Consider the following 18,885-nt stretch of genomic DNA (forward strand, 5'->3'; position numbering starts at 1 on the left):
GCAATGGTGGTGGTGGTGGTGGTTGAGGAGGAGGAGGATATGAGCATCATTAATATTGATATTACATCTGAAAAATTTGATTTTTTTAGCATGTAATCTTCTTAAAATGTTTTTGTGGTTTTGAAAATGATGTTGCATGCACATTTCAGGTTAGTCTTCTCGTCTCTGGGGTATCTTGAGTTTAACATATGTCATTTAGTAGTTCAATAAAAATACCTTTGTTTTCTTCAGCATTTATTTCATGGCTTACAAAGTGTCATATAAAAGTAGGTATGCAGCTATTCTCACTGTTTGGCATACTCTCCCAGAAGATTATCCATATAATGATCCCTCAGACCTCGTTTTGACTTCTTTGCCATGGTCGTGACTCAGGCAAAATAAGTCCGTTGTCTAGTAAGTAGGAAACTTGGTGCCACATGCTCTGATTAGCTGTGGGATTGCCCCGTTGGCATGCGCCGGTTGATGGGCAGCACTGTGGTTGTCGGTTCACACATCATACATCCCTCGCCCCGTCACTGCCCCACAAGATACACGCAAGCGTCGAATAGGTCTTGCTGTTTGTCTCCACCTCATGTCAGAGGCATTCACACGTAAGCTTCGCTTCAGAGCGCACACGTGTCACCTACAATTTAGTCATGCATTATGCATGGCGGCACAGTATTCATTTTGATGAACAATGTGATATGGTTTTTGTTTAAGGACTAGCCGATGCTAATGTGCATGAAGCTAGATAGATGTATGAGGAATGGTACCCTGTACAACACCACCCACACCTGCAAACATTTACAGCAATTTACCAGCAACTCGGTGAAACAGGCTCATTAGCGGGATATCATGGTGATGCTGGAAGACCTCAAACATGTTGGGATGCTGCATTTGAAGAGACTGTTCTTGAGCGCTTCAAGGAAGCACCTACTACAAGTACTCGGCAGTTGGACATGACATGGGGTTCACTCATTGGTTAGTCTGGAAGGTTTTGAGTGGTGATGGCCAGCATCCATTTAGTTTCCGCCCTGTCCAAGACCTAAATCCTGTGGTGGACTATGATCACAGACTGGGGTTTTGCTGGTGGTTTCTGCGACGTGTTGCATGAGATCCCCACCATTGTGTTGTATACCGATGAGTGCACCTTCCATCGGGATGGCCTTTACAACACTCGAAACGTTCATTACTGGGCAAGGGAAAATCCTCATGTCATGTGCGGCCAAGGGAAAATCCTCATGTCATGTGCATCCACGGACACCAGGAACAATTTTTGTTCAACATTTGGGCAGGCGTTGTGAGTGACCATCTGATTGGGCTGGTCTGTCTATTTCCTTGACTTACTGGGGCCAATTAGCTTCACTTTTTGCAAGAAACTCTACCCGGCCTGCTGGAAGATGTTCCCCTGGACATACGACTACGCATGTGGTTGCAGCATGATGGGGTGCCTGCACACAACAGTCATGCTGTGCACGGATATTTAAATGAACTCTTCGATGGCCAGGTAATTGGCAGAGATGCTCGTAGGACATGGCCCCTGCGATCACCAGACCTCATGCCACTGGACTTTTTCCTGTGGGGATTCTTCAAGGTTCTAGTTCACCCACCCAGACACGAACCACCTAGAAATGAAGAGGAATTAATGGATCACATTCAAAATGCCGCCAATCAAATCAGGACAATGGTAGGAATCTTTGAAAGAGCTCGGCAAAACACGGTTCGACGTTACCTAGCTTGTTTCGCTTCAGAGGGTCGCCAGTTTGTGCACCTGCTTTAAGTAAACAATGTTCTAGCTACAAAAAAGGTCCTCTTCAGCGCCGACACATAAAAGACTTTCCGTAGGTGAACTAACAGCTGTTGACGGGTTTGTTCCCAGTACGTCTTATCATGAAACTACAATGGATGTGTCGGGACCTTGGTGGATTTGCGCCAAGGCCATCGAGCATGCGAGCATGCGGGCCGCTTTGGATAGATCACGATCTCTGGCAGGCAAAGCATTCGTGGTCAGGCATTGTCCAGAACATCTGGCAACAGGCTGATCCTGCGGCCAATTGGAGCATGTGGCACCAAGTTTCCATAGTTTAAAAACAGTGCGTTGTTGACATACACAACATTAGTACTTGTTTCCTGCTGGTGTCAGCTATCTTTTTTGAAGTGTGTGTTTTTTGTGTATAACCAAAGCTACTTCCGTACTTCATAATTTTTGTCTCCTTTGTCACATTCGACAGGTTCAGTGCGTAGTCCAGTTCCTTGCAGCAATTATTATTAGAGCTTAGTAGTTGTTGTAATATAGTGGCTGCTTTTCTGTCCCACATAAGCTGAGGGCAATCATCAAATGAAGTAATTTGTGTGCAAATGTAGCTTATTTGACTATAAGAATTCATTTTATTGAAGGTAAGAACATATACCCCATTGAAGGTTTCAAACAACTCTGATCCAGTTCTAATGAAGATTATTTCTTTCAAAACACTCTTTTTGCATCGTCCTTCATTGAATACTGAGGGACAGGGCAAAGGATACTTCATCTCCTCAAATAATTGTGTACGTGGGAGAAACTGCCCTTAATGTAAGTTCCTTAGTAGGAAGTCCAATGCAGATTACAAATATTTTCTTTCCAGTTGTTATGCGTGAAACTAGATATCATTTTAATCAGTGCTAATTGCAAAAGTAGAAGTGATAAGAACTATGCCCTTAATATTGATTTCAACAGTTCATCAGATCTCAGTGAAGATGTGGCACACAGTACCTGGCCTTGCCTTCAAATTCAAGAATATTAAAAGTTCAGGGGGTGGTCAAAGAGTACATTGTCTGTCTACTGCAAAGAAATCTTGAATCAAGACTGAATTACTGTGATTTCTAGTGGTTCCACATATTTATCAGCTGAATGGCTGACTATATCGCTAGAATTTGAGCATATTTTCGTAACTCACCAGAGGGAAAGGATTTCAAAGTGCAAAAAGGTGATGGAAGTGCTCATACAGTCTCAATTTGGTAAAACTGACAGAAGCAGTCATGCATTGTAAGTGACGACCACGACTTACATTTTACTTAGACGTCCAAACCAGTTGACTAAATGGATGAGTATTAAGAAGAATACAGCAAGAAGAAACTAGCTCTGCATTGTGCCTCATTTAGCATCCACAGTCAAACATCTTACCTTAATATTGGTTAAACCAAAGCTTTTCTCTTTTTTTCCATAGCATATCAGATGTGAAACATTAAGGGCTTGTCACATCTAAAAACTGTGCACTGACTTAGAGTGCCTATGTGTTAACTTTTTTGCTGGAACCAGTAGGAACCTATGGCTATTGGAGTAGATACCAGTACCTTTATTCATGCCTTCAAGAAAAATATCGTACGAAAAAAAGTTCAAGGTTATGATATATTGGCAGCTTGTTAAATCCTTTGTTCCTCAGTCTGTGAGGTGTTTCAAATGCATAAGATTTGATGTGTGTCATCCTGCAGCACCATGATTCTGTCTGATGGAACTGTAGAAGGGCAACGCACAAAGTAATGCATGTGAATGGCCCGAGACGATACTTACCTTACGTGCAGACCTGCCCTGCATTCAAAAAAGGAAAACGCAAGAATATAAAATTCTCAAATGCCTGCCATGTCAAGACATTAGAAATAAATATGAAAGACTTCACCCAGAAAAGCTTTGTGGAAGTGGTAATTGTACCTCTACCAGCTACAACTTTGACAAAACACCAATTCTCTCCACAGATAGACTGCCCAGCTGAGGGAGAAGACATCTGCTCTCTCTCTTTCGTATTACTTGCTTTAATGGAATCCTTTCTACACATACCGTATTTACTCGAATCTAAGCTGCACTTTTTTTCCGGTTTTTGTAATCCAAAAAACCGCCTGCGGCTTAGAATCGAGTGCAAAGCAAGCGGGAGTTCTGAAAAACGTTGGTGGGTGCCGCCACAACTAACTTCTGCCGTCGAATATATGTAGCGCTACACAGGCATGCTTTGTAGGCACAAAGATAAATACTGGCACCAAAACCTCTGTGTCAGTAAATAAATAAAAAAAAAAGGTGGAAGACGAGCCTTTTTCCTCCGCTCAGACTTTTGACCACTGCATTTTGGTACATTATCCAATGAAGTAAATGCAAATTCTGTATTGTTGCTCTTCGAATGTAGCAGCATTTCAATGTACTAAGAAAATCCGACTGGCAAGACTGTTTGGGATGTTTGTCAATATGGCCAACTCTACGTTCCGAATTTTTTTCCTACCTGTGAGAAGGAACTTTTATGAATTGTGAATCACATGCAGTATTCTCTTCGCCATGAGATTAATACGAATATAAACATCTTGCCATGTATTGTTTCGTGTGTGCTACTATCTCATTTAAATCCTGTCTGCCTAATAAACTACGAAACTAGAGTGAGACAACTGCAAACGCGGAAGAATATGCGTATCGTGTCATGTTTATATTCGTATTATTCTTATGCCTAATAGTGATACAGTCGGAAATGAAGCACGGCAACTGACTAGATTTTTAAATCTAAGATGACTCTAATTTCTGTGCAGAATGTAATGAACTAAAGAGGTGCCTGCAAAGATTTTCAAACGGAGAAAAATTTTCGCTAAAATTTCGTTCAGAACATCATCTATCATACGCAGTCTATTATTTGGTTCTAGTTGATCATTATCAAAGAAAGCAGTAGTGTAAGTAACAACAAGTGTTTCGCTAATGAGATGATTCCTCTCTATTTTTTATTTGTAAGCGGCGGTAGCGCGCACAAAAGCAAGCCATGCCGCGAGCGGCGACAGGCCGTAAACACGCACTATCACAATGCGACAAACAATGCATGACACAGTACAGTAATGCATTTTCAGCTTAGAGTGACGTAAACACCTGTAACAAAGACAACGGCGCTAATCAGATCAAACAAAAATAAGCAATCTATTCAAACCATACGAAGCACGTGAAAAAGGAAGGATATCCATATAAATACGGACGGAGCACCTGACGCGTTGCAATGGCTACCTGGTAAAGCTTAACTGCTAAGCTTACGACTCGAACCAAACTACTGCAGCTGTACCGTCATTCATTCGAGCTAAATTGTGTCTCATATTACAATTAGACGAACTTTGTTTCGATTTGGAGGTGCGACCTAAAACTTTTCTCTCCCCCTTGAATTTCGAGTCTCAAATTTCAGGTGCGGCTTAGATTCGGGAAATTTTTTTTTTCTTGATTTCGAGTCTCATTTTTCAGGTGCGGCTTAGATTCGAGTGCGGCTTAGATTCGAGTAAATACGGTAGCTTACATCCGAAGATATAACAGGCCTAGTGAGGCAATCCCCACCCCCACAACTTCCATGGGATAATACAAATAAGTCTAAAGAGGCCAAACAGTAGAAAAATTAATTGCATAACTTCTTCATTGCCCACCAAATACTGGAGTTAAAATTTATTTCAGCACAGCTCCTGTAGATACTCTACCCTAGAGCTCACAACTTTTATTCCAACTGTCACTTGCTTATTTCACACAGTCACGATTATCTCTGCATCAGTGACTGTCTCTCAGAAAAGCTGATTGGTCAGTTTTTGGCACCAAATAGTAAAGATGATGTCAACATAGTGTCCAAAGTAATTTTATTTTAAAATAATAAATCCTATGCTGTGTGAATTGTTTCAGCTGTATACATCAGCACTTTCACACTAGAGCATATTAAGATTTTGTCTTACTGAGCAAGTTGTTACCTTTTTGAAGATTTATTCGTGAATAGGTATTCCACAAAATTATTCGATGGTTCCATCTGATTTATAGACTGTGCTTAATTATGACATATGACAAGGACTAATGTGAAGTTCATGGAGTCCTCAAAACCAGTGACATATGGCACCTGTGCAAACTAGAATAAGCCAGATTGGGAATCGGCATCCAATATGTAAGGCTACCACCAGTTGTCAGGATATCTCAGAAGTACAAGTGATTTTCTCAAATATGAGACATGTAAGTACAATTGATTCTCATAGAGTTAAAACTTCAGTGTATAAATACATGTCCTTCAACTCCGTTTATAAAATTTTATCCTAGCAGACACAACCATTTCCACTGATTCTCTATTAGCAATAGAAGAATTTTTTAGAAAAGCCCTGGGGCTCTTGTCTTACTACGTGTTTGATTCATTTGTAATATAATTTGGCGAAAATGCTTTTATGATGAAGCTTGGGTTGTGTATCATTGCTTAACACAAGAAAAACAATGTTCAATATGCCACATCTTATTACGGATATCCTCCATCAAAAAAATAAGACATATCTTGTGTAATCCGAGGTGCTGCTTCTTGATGTTGCCACAGGTTCATCTTGATGTTACTACATCACCATGTGGGAATCATGTAATGACATAAATAAGTTTCAGTACTTCTTGTTCACAAAGAATTTTATTTTGCACGCTAGATGTTCAGCGGCAAACGTACAAATTCTGACTACATGCTGTTAATACAAAAATTCGGTCCAAGACAGACTTAAGACTGTTGTAGGGCCGACCTCTGGCAGCATAAAAATCACCTCTATTTATATGATGTTAAACAATTACTGTTATTGTTACATATTGAATTTTGCATATTTAACAGTTAAAGTTTTTACATACATCTTCCCAAATTACAGTGAAGATTACATGGAATAACAGTGAATAATTTCGTACAAAGACAGGAAAGAATCTGTTTCTGTTAGGACTATAAATTACATGTTTTAACATTGCAACAATATATTTTGTTAATTTGCATATATTATTTTACTAACTTAAAGTAAAATCACCCTATCATTTTCAGGTGAACAGAGCAATTAGCTTTAATGAATGAAAGTCCTAGATTCAATTAATTAAATTTTGTACAAGTAAAATTTTACATTTGCCTATAGTTGTAATTACAGTTCTATTAACTAACACAAATTAGAACATGAACATGTTTGATTCTGTCTGAAAAATCATCATGTCATATTTCTGTTAGGAGAATGAAAAATTTCTGACATAAAATACATAAAAACAGCTGTTTCTCGGTGACTTGAAATATCGGAACTTTAATCGTTAATTACTCCATAATTATAATACCAATTTTATTCCTATCGTATGCCTGTAGTTTGTATTGTGTGTAAATTATGATGGTACATTGGTTTTTAATTCAACATCTTTTCTTCACCCTATGTACTGGTGAGGCCCAACATAAACAATGTCAAAACAATAGTTTAAATTAGTGTAAATTACTAAGTTGCTGCACGAAGAATCTTCGGTGTATTCGAATCCAGATAACCAGAAACATGTTTCCTTCATTCTGTAACCAGAAACATGTTTCCTTCATTCTGTATATTGATGGGACACAATGTAGACAAAGTCAAAGCAACAGTTTAAATTGGTGTAAATTACTAATATTACATATATGCCCTCTTTGGGAGAGTGGAGATGAGACTGGAATAGGATACAGGATCGAAAAAGGGGTTGTGGTATTACACAGCCAATGGAAGCCGCAGTGTACACTACATTATTTTGTAACACATCCACAGAAATGGAAGCATCTCAGCCATGGGAATTAACTGTACATTCTCGAAGTCTTTTAATTTGGTATGGTGAGAAGGGGCATTTCCTCCAAATGGCCAAAGAGTTGCATTATTTCAGCCTTGAGGTCAGCAAAGGTTCCTCATTTTTTGAACAACTACACCAGGATATCTCTCTGGAATGGAATTTGCAAACTGTTCGAAAGAATGATGAACTGCTAAATTTACAAATTCAGGCAATATTTATTCCAGTATCAATGCAGTTTTTAACTATCTTATACTCTTTATATATCCAATTAAAATGCATCCATGCACCAGTCCATTATTTAATATTTTGTAATTGCTGTCAGTGGCATCATGTATGTGGTGAGCTGTGCGGTTTGTCCATTGCTGTGTGTTGATGACTTCTCTTTACACTGCAGCTCCACATTACTGGTATAACAAAATGTCAGCTCTAGGGAGGTGTTCGAAAGGCTCAAGAGTGGATGCTGAACAGTGGCATTCAGTTCTATACAAATACCCCCACTACCAATGTGGAGACCCATTGCATGGCCTCACCCATTCAACCTGTGAGTGGACGGATGGCCGCTTCTCCACACGTTCAGCAGGGTCCAAGCAGGCACATGGGGGAAGGGTTTACTAGTTATCGGGAGTGCCAATGCTAGGTGTGTTATGGAGCCCCTTAGGTAGACAGCAATCAGGGCCGGAAAGAAAGCCAATATGCACTTGATACGTCTGCCAGGAGACCTCATCCGAGATGTTGGACGGCCTTGCCTGTGGCTGTCGAGCGTGCAGGGTGCAGTCATCTGCAAGTTGTGCCTCACATTGGCACAAACGATGCAAGATGTGTGGGCTCTGAAGCCATCCTCAGCTCATACTGGTGGCTGGCAGAGGTAGTGAAGACTGCTGGCATCGCTTGTGGGGTACAAGCAGACGTCACAATTTGCAGCATTGTTCCCAGAGTTGATCAGGGTCTTTTGGTTTGGAACTAAGTGGAAGGTCTCAACCAATTCTTCATCAACTTTGTAATGGTCTTGACTGCAGATTTCTAGATCTGCGTTATCATGTGGGGATTTGTAGGACTCCCCTTGATAGGTCAGGGGTGCACTACACAAAGGAAGAAGCTACTCAGGTACCAGAGTACTTGTGGAGTGCACATGAAGGTTTTTTAGGCTAGACGGTACTTTGAGGTGCTCACTCGTTCATCCTCTGTTAGAATATTGCTGTGCGGTGTGGGATCCTTACCAGGTGGGATTGACAGAGGACATCGCAAGGTTGCAAAAAAGGGCAGCTCGTTTTGCATTATCATGTAATAGGGGAGAGAGTGTGGCAGATATGATACGCGAGTTGGGATGGAAGTCATTAAAGCAAAGACGTTTCTCGTCGCGGCGAGATCTATTTACGAAATTTCAGTCACCATCTTTCTCTTCCGAATGCGAAAATATTTTGTTGAGCCCAACCTACATAGGTAGGAATGATCATCAAAATAAAATAAGCGAAATCAGTGCTCAAACAGAAAGGTTTAGGTGTTCGTTTTTCCCGCGCGCTGTTCGGGAGTGGAATGGTAGAGAGATAGTATGATTGTGGTTCCATGAACCCTCTGCCAAGCACTTAAATGTGAATTGCAGAGTAATCATGTGGATGTAGATGTAGATGCTCTATGGCCACTTGCAGTCAATACACAGCAAGGGAAGTCAGACAGACTTCTGAATAAAGACACTTCAACTGTCACAATATCAGCATACTGTCGAAGTGTTTAATACAGTTCCCAAATTTACTGCCCTCTGGGAAAATTCTCACCCTCAAATTCCTCATGGACTGAGAGCTGTCTGAAACCCGAGGTGGAAAGCTCTGAGATATTTAGCAAGATATGGAACATATATCGCAAAGATAGATTAGAGGCCATAGGTGGGGGAGTGTTCATTGCAGTTGACAAAAGTTATCTGGTTGCATATAACAGGTGTAGGTGAAACCAAGTTAATTGTTGGATGTTTTTACCAGCCACCTGATTCTGGTGTGACAGTTCTAGAGTCATTCAAAGAAAATCTTGTCACTAGTGCGTAAATACTGACTTCATGCAAGACTAGTTGGAGGTGGCTTTAACCTACCGAGTATAGATTGGGATCACTGTGGATTCATTGTGGGGGTAGAGACAGGCGGTCAAGCAAAATACTTTTGAACATGTTTTCTGAAATCTATTTTGAGCAGCTAACTCGGCAGCCCACTCGTATTGGAAATATCTTAGATCTAGTAGCTATAAATAGGACGGATCTTATCGACAATGTCAGTATAGAAACAGGAATTAGCGAACTTGATATCATAATAGCAACTATGATTACGAAAGTTAATAAATCAGGCTAGGAGAGAATTTTTGATGCACGAAACACACAACTACCATAGTCACACCTTAGCAAAAGATCTGGCAGAGGACCTGAGAAAATTATGGTCCTATGTAAGGCTTTCATTCAGTCCGGTATGGCAGTTGAAGATAGCAAAACAAAAGCTGAAGTTTTAAATTTCACCTTCGAGAAATTGTTCACACAGGGGAGTCATGCAAACATACAGTCATTTGAGCATCAGACTGACTCCCATAAGACGACAAAGTAATTAGCATCTCTGGCGTAGAGAAACAGCTGGAAGGTTTGAAAGTAAATAAATCACCAGGTCTGTATGGAATCCCAGTTGGTTTTATAAAGAGTATTCTATGGCATTGGCGCTTTATCTAGCCTGCATTTATCGTGAATCTGTCGCCCAGCACAAAGTCCCAAGTGACTGGAGAAAAACACAGGTGATTCTAGTATATAAGAAGGGTAAAAGAACAAACCCGAAAAATTACAGACTAATATCCCCAACTTCAGTTTGCTGCAGAATCCATGAACAAGAATCAGCTTGGATTTGGAAAGCATTGCTTGTGCAAAACTCAGCTTGCCCTTTGTCACATGACATACTGCGAACTGTGTATGGAGGGCAACAGGCAGATTCCATATTTCTAGATTTGATACGTTGCAGCATTGCAGGCTGTTGCCATAGGTATGAGCACATGGAATAAGATCACAGATATGTGAGTGGCTCGAAGATTTCATAAGTAATAGAATGCAGTATGTTGTCCTCAAAAGTTGAGTGACTGTAGGAATATACTACATGACTTAGACAAAATTTCTGGTTGGTGTAATGAATGACAGTCAGCTCAAAATGTAGAAAATGCAGATGAATAGGAAGAACAAATCTGAAATGTTCAGATACAATATTACTAGTGTCCTGCTTGCCACAGTCAAGTCATTTAAATATCTGGGCATAACATCGCAAAGAGATACAAAGTGGAAGGAGCATGCAAGAATTATGGTAGAGAAGGCGAAAGGTTGACTCGGTTTATTGGGAGAAGTTTAGGAAAGAGTGGTTCCTTGTAAAGGAGACTGCATATGGGACACAGGTGTGACCTATTCTTTAGTACTGCTAGAGTATTTGGGATCCGTACCATGTCGGATGGAAGCAAGACACTGAAGCAGTTCAGAGGAGAGGCTGTTAGATTTGTTACCGGTAGGTTCGAGCAACACACATGTGTTACGGAGATATTCGGGAACTCAAATGAGAATCCCTGTAGGCAATACAACATTCTTTCTCAGAAACATTAGTGAGAAAATTTAGAGAACTGGCATGTGAAGCTGACTGCGGAACTATTCTACTGTCGGAAACATATGTTGCGTGTAAGGACAACAAAGATAAGATACGAGAAATAGGTCTTATACCGAGGCATATAGATGGTAGTTTTTCCCTCGCTCTATTTGTAAGTGGAACTGGAAGGGAAATGACTAGTAGTGGTATGGGGTACCCTCTGCCACACACCATATGGGGCTTCTGGAGTGCCTGTGTAGATGTAGATGTAGATGTAGAGGAACAAGTGGCTCTGTAGTCTCTGGTTTAGGTATCCACATTCTAAACATATCATAAATAATCAGGTATAAGAAGTGGTCAGGCAGTTTCACTTCTGAGGCTTTTTTGATTAGAAACTAAAATGGCTGTCACATGGGTGCCAAATAAAATTATTGTATACAAAAGTTAAACGCTCTAAAATCGCTCTAATATTTCTTAATGGCGCCTTGTAGTAAGGTGACTGTACAGTTAAAGTTCTGTCAAAATCCTAGAAATCCTTAATCTTATCCCAGTTAGCTTAAGGATGTATAACATACGGATCTGCAGCACCATTGGTAATAGGCTAGATTCTGTCCACAGTAGTGGTATGAGGCTGGCAACGAGCCTTTTGCACAGGTCCCATTGAAGGCCTTCTGGCAGAAGCATGCTTCTGCTATTGCAAGTTAAGCATCAGGAACTCCTACTTAATTATGTGATAATGATAGTGGTTCATGGTGTGGGTTCCTGTAGTCATGTCCTAGTTCATGAACCACGGGCAACGTATGAGTGGCCAAGTAAGAGGTCCTGACAGTCGGGATACCCGTTACTTTGGAATAAGGCTGGGCATCTCGGACATATTCTGAGTCGTGGTCACTTTTGTGCTCGTATGGCAAAGACTACCAAATCCACCGGTTAGTCCCTCAACTGTTAGGGGTAAAACCCAATGGGACTCAGGGCAAGTAAGGCTAGCAACCTGCTTCCCTGGTACTTTAAATATGATGCTGGCAACAATCAGAGCAAAATGCCTCGGACCTTTGGAGGTGACTGAGTCCCACCTCTAACTGACAAACCAGGGACTCCTAAGATACGACTTGGCAAACAAATGGTAATGAGATGGGGAGCTATTAATATCAGTGGGGGCTACTCTGGGAAGAAGGTAGAGCTGGCAGAGGCCGCAAGTAAGATGGGGCTGGAGGTTTTAGCTGTTAGTGACATTCGGGTAAGGGGTGAGAAAGAAGAGGAAGTGGGAGAATACAAGGTCTACCTGTCAGGAGTCAAAGCAGGAATAGCACAATGGGGTGTAGGGCTTTACATCAGGAAAGAAATGGAACACAGTGTAGTTGCAATAAGGTATGTAAACGAACGACTGATGTGGATAGATTTGACAGCGTCTAGCAAGAAAATTAGGATTGTGTCAGTATATTCGCATTGTGAAGGGGCAGATCAAGATAAGATGGATAGTTTTTATGATGCACTCAGTGATGTAGTTGTTACAGTAAAGGACAAGGACAGTGTTCTGCTCATGGGTGATTTTAACGCCAGGATTGGAAATCGAACAGAAGGGTATGAAAAGGTTATGGGTAAATTTGGAGAGGATATGGAGGCCAACAGGAACGGGAAACAACTCTTGGATTTCTGTGCCAGTATGGGCTTAGTAATCACAAACTCCTTTTTTAAACATAAGAACATTCACCGGTATACTTGGGAAGGCAGGGGAACCAGATCTGTCATTGACTATATAATAACAGATCAGGAATTCAGGAAGGCTGTGAGGGACACACGTGTATTCAGGGGATTCTTTGACGACACTGATCATTATTTAATCTGCAGTGAAATTGGGATTGTGAGGCCAAAAGTGCCGGAGGTCAGGTCCATATGTAGGAGGATAAGAGTGGAGAAACTTCAGGATAAGGAAATCAGGCACAAGTACATAACAGCGATCTCAGAAAGGTACCAGTTAGTTGAATGTAGTCAATTACAGTCATTGGAAAAGGAATGGACAAGGTACAGGGACACAGTACTAGAAGTGGCTAAAGAATGTCTTGGAACAGTAGTGTGTAAAAGTAGAATGAAGCAAACAACTTGGTGGAATGACACAGTCAAGGCAGCCTGTAAAAGGAAAAAGAAGGCGTATTAAAAATGGTTACATACTAGAACTCAGGTAGACAGAGAAAGTTATGTTGAAGAAAGAAACAAAGCCAAACAGATAATTGCAGCATCCAAGAAGAAATCTTGGGAGACTTTGGAAACAGGTTGGAGACTATGGGTCAAGCTGCTGGAAAACCATTCTGGAGTGTAATTAGCAGTCTTCGAAAGGGAGGTAAGAAGGAAATGACAAGTATTTTGGACAAGTCAGGAAAACTGCTGGTGAATCCTGTGGATGCCTTGGACAGATGGAGGGAATATTTTGAAGAGTTGCTCAATGTAGGTGAAAATACGATCAGTAATGTTTCAGATTTCGAGGTAGAATGGGATAGGAATGATGATGGAAATAGGATCACATTTGTGGAAGTGGAGAAAATGGTCAATAGATTGCAGTGCAATAAAGCAGCTGGGGTGGATGAAATTAAGCCGGAACTCATCAAATACAGTGGAATGTCAGGTCTTAAATGGCTACACAGGCTAATTGAAATGGCCTGGGAGTCGGGGCAGGTTCCATCAGACTGGACAAAAGCAGTAATCACACCAATCTTTAAACATGGAAACAGAAAAGATTGTAACAACTACAGAGGTATCTCTTTAATCAGCGTTGTGGGTAAAATCTTCTCAGGTATTGTTGAAAGGAAAGTGCGAGTATTAGTTGAGGACCAATTGGATGAAAATCAGTGTGGGTTTAGGCCTCTTAGAGGTTGTCAGGACCAGATCTTTAGCTTATGGCAAATAATGGAGAAGTGTTATGAGTGGAACAGGGAATTGTATCTATGCTTTATAGATCTAGAAAAGGCATAGGACCGGGTTCCTAGGAGGAAGTTATTCTCTGTTCTACGAGATTATGGAATAGGAGGCAAACTTTTGCAAGCAATTAAAGGTCTTTACGTGGATAGGCAGGCAGCAGTTAGAGTTGACGGTAAATTGAGTTCATGGTTCAGAGTAGTGTCAGGGGTAAGACAAGGCTGCAACCTGTCTCCACTGTTGTTCATATTGTTTATGGATCATATGTTGAAAACAATAGACTGGCTGGGTGAGATTAAGATATGTGAACACAAAATAAGCAGTCTTGCATATGCGGATGACTTAGTTGTGATGGCAGATTCGATTGAAAGTTTGTAAAGTAATATTTCAGAGCTAGATCAGAAAAGTACGGACTATGATATGAAGATTAGCATCTCCAAAACGAAAGTAATGTCAGTGGGAAAGAAATATAAACGGATTGAGTGCCAAATAGGAGGAACAAAGTTAGAACAGGTGGACGGTTTCAAGTACTTAGGATGCATATTCTCACAGGATGGCAACATAGTGAAAGAACTGGAAGCGAGGTGTAGCAAAGCTAATGCAGTGAGCGCTCGGCTACGATCTACTCTCTTCTGCAAGAAGGAAGTCAGTACCAAGTCTAAGTTATCTGTGCACCTTTCAATCTTTCGACCAACTTTGTTGTATGGGAGTGAAAGCTGGGTGGATTCAGGTTACCTTATGAACAAGGTTGAGGTTACGGATATGAAAGTAGCTAGGGTGATTGCAGGTACTAGTAGATGGGAACAATGGCAGGAGGGTGTCCACAGTGAGGAAATCAAAGAAAAACTGGGAATGAACTCTATAGATGTAGCAGTCAGGGCAAACAGGCTTAGATGGTGGGGTCATGTTACACGCATGGGAGAAGCAAGGTTACCCAAGAGACTCATGGGTTCAGCAGTAGAGGGTAGGAGGAATCGGGTCAGACCAAGGAGAAGGTACCTGGATTCGGTTAAGAATGATTTTGAAGTAATAGGCTTAACATCAGAAGAGGCACCAATGTTAGCACTGAATAGGGGATCATGGAGGAATTTTATAAGGGGGCTATGCTCCAGACTGAACGCTGAAAGGCATAATCAGTCTTAAACGATGATGATGATGATGATGATGATTGGGTAGACATCTGGTGATCCATGCTGTCTGACTATGGCAATCAGAAGTCTAGACTTTATGTGAAATGTTTCGGGGGTAGCAGAACAACTGGAAGTGTTGAGAAATTGTCTTTAGGTACCTCCAATCAACTGTATGCACAGATCCTCTCCTCGGACTACTCTGTAGTCCATTGCTAACTCAAACATACACCTTGACCTGCTCTGTGGACCTAAAGGGAATACATACCTCAATGTCTATAGGTAACTGTTTCCTTTAATCCTTCATGGGTATACTAATTCAGAAACCATCTACACAGATGGCTATAGAACTATTGTAGAGTTCAGTGTGTGTTTGTGTACAGTAGTAGTGCCAAGTGCATTCACTGCATTGCTGGCAATTGTCACCAAAGCCCTATAACATATTGTAACCAAAAACAGTAAAACGTCCCTCTTGGGCTGTGACTCATAGAGCTGTCTTCAATCTGTTAGCCAGCACTATGTGTAGTATGCATTGTCTGTTAATGTTCAGGTTCTACTATTGACCTCTGCAATGCTGGTGCTACCATCACTTTCATGTGCTTACCAAGGCCCATTCTTTCGCCCGAAAGCAGCTCACAGCTCAGCTTGCTAAGGAAGCAACTGTGAGTGAATTATTAGGCATTAGAATACCTGGCATTGACCTAAGAAGTCAAGAAAAGCATCTAATCCTAACAGAAAGGGAATTTGATTGCTAAACTTTTACTACCCCCAATAAAATGAGAATGCTGAAGGAAACTACTACTGAACTTTGAGGAAAGAATTTTGTCACTTTATGCAGACTGTGGATCATACATACAAGGCTCGGTAATGATTTTCTCTCATGGCAAGAGGATCTGCCTGAGTTTGGGTGTACCCCCTGCTCACGTTGGCCCGTATATTGATGAAGTACTGACATGGTGAAGTGACTATTGGATGAATTCTAAGATTCATTAGAGAAAGTGGATTTTACCTCAGTTTGAAGATCCTTTCAGCTTTATGTTAGTGTTTATCATGAATGTGGAGGGAAAGACAATCACTGTAGTAAGAGCCCTGTAGGGCCTCAATCTGCTTTGCACCCTGTGTTGATATATTCAGTTACTCCTTACAGCCTTTTAGGCATCCAGCTCCTTTAGTGTCAACAGGCCTTGCCACCTGCCTTCTGTGTTTCTGAGACATAATTGATGCTAATGTTTTTTCCTACAGTACTCGTAGTTTCCAAGTCATTGAGTGGAATGGAGGCTTGCAACCCCCCCTTACCTACACACACACACACACACACACACACACACACACACACACTCTCTCTCTCTCTCTTTTATCAAGGAAGATCGCCAAATAGCCATATGTATTTGAGAAGTTATTTTATTTTATTTTGACTGACTGGCAGTTTTGGCATTTCAGTACACCATCTTCAGGTCCAGTACGCACTTCATATACCGGAATAGAAGTTCAGAGGTATCGATGTTGTTGTACTGAAGCCAACAGTGTCTGGATATCGTGAATTAGTTATTCGAGTTCTTCCTTAGATGACTTACCCCTCCCGCCAAACCAGGTCAAGCTGAGCTCATAGAGTGCATAGGACGCTGCTGTATCTGTATACTCGCTGCAGTGTTAAAATTTTATGTGAAGGGCTGAGACATAAATATTGGGCAGTTTTTATCCAACATGAGTGTAGTGATGAAGGAAAAAGTGCACTTTTTGTATGACATGTGTACCTTAGCTTGCACAATAAATGCTTGGCATTTCGCATTCAGAATGGCTTGGGTAGGGTGTTGGAAAGAGGCAGCAGGAGAGTGTTGCCGATTCCAAAGATGTGTAGAAGCCATGTCTAAAATTGCTCCTATTTTGGATGAGCAACCTAAACGTTTATGGATGAAAATAAATACTTACTGTGAATAATTCCCTGTCTGCCAACATATTGAAACCTGTTGGTGGAGGAGGATTTATTAGGATATTGAACTGATTAAATACAAAGATTATTTGAAAAACAAAAAAATCATTTGTCGGTCTCTCAAATTAAAAGTTGAAGCACACATAAAACCATTTTCTTCGTCATACATCTGTTTAATAGATGGATGCTATTCCTGGTTGCAAACTGAAGCATTCTTGTAATTATGTATCCATGACACCTTTTCATTGATGTTGATGTAAACGACATTGTCTTTGTGTACAAATATTCAGAGGGACATCGTCATTTCTTTGTAAGTAAGCGATTCCTGCGTTGTCCCAGAATTCCCCATGGTGACAGCATGTTGACCACGGTGCAGTTTTTCAAATCTCGGCACTCTTTACTTTTCTGGACAGTTTGGATGGTGTCACATTTGCAGAGAATGTCACTATTACATGTCCAACATTTGTGAATATGGTAAAGATGATATCCTTAAATACAAATTTTCCTCGTTCTTTGTAGAAGCCCTGTGTGTTAGTAACGATGTTCACACTCAAAGGTATCATTATTTTCACAAGTTCATTTTGCTTTGAACAATGTATCATTACAGCAGATGCTAATTCCCTAAATTTCTGTGGGCTGAACATCCATGCAAATTCATGATCCTCATAGTAATTAGAGAGAAACTTCGTATACATGTCAGAGAGTAGGCCGTGAGTGTTACTAACCCAGTCAACTTGTAAATTGTCATATAGGTAGAATTCAGAAGTAAGTACACTTTGGCTTTGGTTGGTTTACAATTGTTGAACACGCTTGAATGCTTTTTCAGACGTCCCATCCTGTCTGCAGAGCCAGAATAATAAATTGATGCAGTTCTAGTTGAACTGCCGCTTTAATGGCCCATGTCTCTCTGGAAGAACTGAATATTCAAACAGTTCCTATGAATGTAAACTTCATGGTAGTTAAATATCTGATTTCAATACCCTTAAAAAATTGAAATGCCCCTTATCTGTTACAGGAATGTGAGGTATTTTCCATACCAATTTCTCTGACACACTTTTATTCTCTTTAGGATTAGTCTCTTGTATTGAGATATCTGTTGTGCTTCAAACCAGAATTAGTTCTTGCTTAGCGTTCATGGTGTGTCTCGTATCCTAAACACACCCCATAAACATTTTTGGTAGGATACATACTCTAAAGCAGAGACTTATTCATCTGTGTTTGTACCATCCTGCATTCTGTAAACCATTCAAGACCAAAGATGACACAGAAACATGTTTTGATGGTTGACTTGGATTCCATCCTGTTGGTATCTTATTTCTTGAAAGATAAAGGCAATAGCATTGCTTGTAAGCTGGAAGTCGGTATAGGGGCTCCATCTTTCTTCTCAAATTTCCCTTCCAAGTATAGGAAACTGTTGCTTGGAGTTGTGAAATCACCTTGGTGTAAAATGAGAAACCTTATCTCATCATTATTATTAAATGTTGCTGAAGCAAAAGGCTTATAGAGAAATATCCAAGCGAATGCCTCACGAACTGGAGCCGTTGTATCGAGTGACATCACTATGTGGTTTCAATCCTGTCAATTTAAGGAACTTGTAATTCTCCCATGTTGCTTCTGATATGATGTGATGTACTGATGGTTGTGCGCATCCCTTTTATACCTTACTCCCATGCTGTTTAAAATGAAGTATCGCCATTGTCTCTCTTAGACAATCAACTATATTCTTGTCCCAGTCAACAGTATTCAAATTGAGATGGTCTGGTGCCTGCCAAGTCACTGGGGGGTGTATCAGTTTGCTCGGCACCTCAATGTTTT

The 18,885-nt window shown here is 40.7% G+C and overlaps 1 protein-coding gene across 5 annotated transcripts in view; it reads left to right on the plus strand.

Annotated features, from left to right (window-relative positions):
- LOC126473876 (uncharacterized) overlaps nt 1-18,885 on the plus strand; it is a 320,808-nt gene that overhangs the window by 130,880 nt on the left and 171,043 nt on the right. The window lies entirely within an intron of this gene.

This window comes from Schistocerca serialis, chromosome 4 (genome assembly GCF_023864345.2).
Source record: "Schistocerca serialis cubense isolate TAMUIC-IGC-003099 chromosome 4, iqSchSeri2.2, whole genome shotgun sequence".
NCBI classification, from domain to species: Eukaryota; Metazoa; Arthropoda; class Insecta; order Orthoptera; family Acrididae; genus Schistocerca; species Schistocerca serialis.